The sequence below is a fragment of the Psammomys obesus genome, unplaced genomic scaffold, assembly GCF_907164565.1.
Source record: "Psammomys obesus unplaced genomic scaffold, mPsaObe1.curated_primary_1811, whole genome shotgun sequence".
Lineage (NCBI taxonomy): Eukaryota > Metazoa > Chordata > Mammalia > Rodentia > Muridae > Psammomys > Psammomys obesus.
In genome coordinates, this window is record NW_026596244.1 from 11,920,169 (window position 1) to 11,922,968 (window position 2,800).

At 42.3% G+C, this 2,800-nt stretch overlaps 1 pseudogene; it reads right to left on the minus strand.

Annotated features, from left to right (window-relative positions):
- The window catches only part of LOC129668533 (SIN3-HDAC complex-associated factor-like), a 10,108-nt pseudogene extending 8,536 nt beyond the window's left edge, over positions 1-1,572 (minus strand).
- Positions 1,573-2,800: the final 1,228 nt, after the last annotated feature.

Consider the following 2,800-nt stretch of genomic DNA (forward strand, 5'->3'; position numbering starts at 1 on the left):
CCTCCATCCCCGCCTCCATCACCTCCACTACTATCCACTCCTCCATCGCCACCCCCACAGTCCCTCCCTCTACCACCATCAGTGCCAATCAGCAATCATCATCATCAATCTGACATGGTCTCCACCAGCTCCTCTTGCATAGACAGCTCTGGACTCTCCTTAGGTAGCCACTTTCTGTACTCTTCAACCTACACAAGCGGTTTTCTCTTCTGTGACCAGACTCATGCTTGTGTGGCTGTGCCACAAACAGCAATGTCTGTCTCCTCACTGCTAACCCTGGCAACTCTGTGCAGAATAGCTGTTCAGCAAATATACTGGGATACATAGACATATACACATATACACACATATACACATATACACACATATATACATATACACACACACGGTAATATATGTATACTGTACTGGTAACTGAACTGGTGTGTGTGTCTATGTATCTCCTGTGTGTGTGTGTGTGTGTGTGTGTGTGTGTATATATATATATATATATATATATATATATATATATATATATATACTGTATATAGCCAGTGATATATATAATATATGTATATTATATATATCACACATAATGTGAAGGAAAGAAAAGAAAGCAAGAAACCCTACAAAGTTTCATAAGTAGATCCAAAATGAGAATGGAGGAGTAGAGACTAAATTCCACTGAGAATCTATCTTGAGCTAAAAAAAAAATCTATTTTTTTTTTTTTTGTCTTTGTGCCATTCTTCAACAACTTCACAAGAAGGGCATTATCTTCTTTTTAGCCATGGATGCTCAGAATGTTTAGAAACTTGCCAAGTATCAGCTGGAACTGGCTCTTCCATCCGGCTGTGCCATCACGGCTGTGCCCTCATCGCCTCTCCTAAGATCAACTATCCAGCCTTCATAGCCCGCTCGGTCAGTGGGCCATAGCCACAAACTCAAGCAGTACAAAAGGCCGCAGTTTTTATAGTGTGTGGTGTCTTCCCATTTTGCTGTGAGTTTTTTTTAAACAGGGATGTTGCCCAACAGATTTTGCACAATTCAACTGCAATTGCCACACATGAACATTTTAAGCCAAATAAACCCTGCCTGAAACAATGTCATTTATTATTTTAGGTCTAAGATGAAGGTCAATGATAATTAAATAATGGTTCCAGTATGAGCTTTCACCCCAGTAACAGATGAGTTTTCTCCCTGCCTAAATCAAGTTATATATAATATGTTCAACCAAAATCTGGGTGTACAGAAGAAACTCAGTATTGGTAAGTTATCATCATTTCATCATTATCATCATCATCATTATCATTAGCATCCCTATCATCAATATCATCATCATCATCATCATCACCATCCTTGCCCTGCAGGTTGTAAGTTTTCATTGCAGATCTAAAATGTATGTCCTTCACTTTGGCTCTAAAGTACTTACAGCTAAATGTTGCTTTTAAAACAAATTCCTAATCATACCAATGAAGACTCAGGAGCCAGATACTGGGGTGAAAACCTGCTGGCTCAGAGAGGCAGAGAAAGCACCCCGCTGACCTTCCTCCTCCACCAATGTCCTGGAGGGAAAAGCCCTTCTCCTTCTCCATGCTCTCTTAAATACCCTTCAACTCCATGTCCCCCTTCCTGCGTCTACACATGTTCACTCCCTGTCAACTGGCTGCTTGCTCTGCCTCTTGATATAGCATTGACTTTGTTTAATCCCGTTTACAGAAAGCTCTTGGATTAAAGGTGTGTGCTAGGGCTGAACCACACCACAACTAGAAACAGGTTTTTCCAGTTCACAATCTTGGGGTTCACAGTGTGATCAAATATCCTGCGACAGCTAAGCGCTGCTCTAAGTCATCTCCTAGATGCCGGGCAGCCTTCAGTAAAGGCCCATGTGCTCCAATCCAGAGCCGTGTCAGCTGACTACTGGGTCCCAGAATAAAGCACGCACCCACCCCACACCCCATTTATCAAACCTCCACAGCATTGTTGGGACAGTGTAGCATGACTCACAAGGGTAAGACTGTCAGGCAGACTTGAGCTCAAATCCTGATGGTTCCACCTACTGGCTGTGTGACTGAATAGATTACAAGACTCAGTTTTCACATCTGGGAAATGGGAATCATTCTTGTACACAACACAGGGCTCAAAACCAAACAAATACTCAAGGTTAGCCAGTGTTTTCAAGAAAGCCTTTACAGTTTAAATTAGTTTCACCTCTAGTTTGTAGTTCATCTACTCAGTCTAGTCAAATTGTTGAAAAATCAGGATAAAAATGATGAGGACATTTGTCCTGGGGGAAAAAGGGGTATCCTGCAATTCCTTCCTCTGTTTACATTTTAGTCTTCTATTTCCAGATTCAACAGCCTCTGCTTTGAACAGATACCAGAAAAAAAATTAACAGATCAAATTTTGACCCATATTCACTAAAAAGCATTTGTTTCTAAGACTGTAAAGAATATGAACTGATTGCCAGGAAAATATCAGGAAATAATCAAATGATCTCCTCTCCTCTCCCTCCTTCCCCATCCTTCCCCTCTCCCTCCCCTCTTCAATCCCTCCCTTCCTCTCTCTTCCTCTCCTCCCTCTGCAGTCAGGTTTCTGCTGTTCTTTCACTGAGGCATCTATGACGCAGTGAACCAGGACTCTCCCATCATTTCACTCTTGAGGAAACAGACTCCATCAACAGCTAATACTTGGGGGATGTGGGAGAACAAATGAACTGTACGGACCTGCATGACTGAAAGTCCTCACTCGGCAGTGTGCGGTAGCTCACGCACGGAATGCCCGCGTTGGGGAGATGAAGGCAGGAAGATAAGGAGTTTGAAG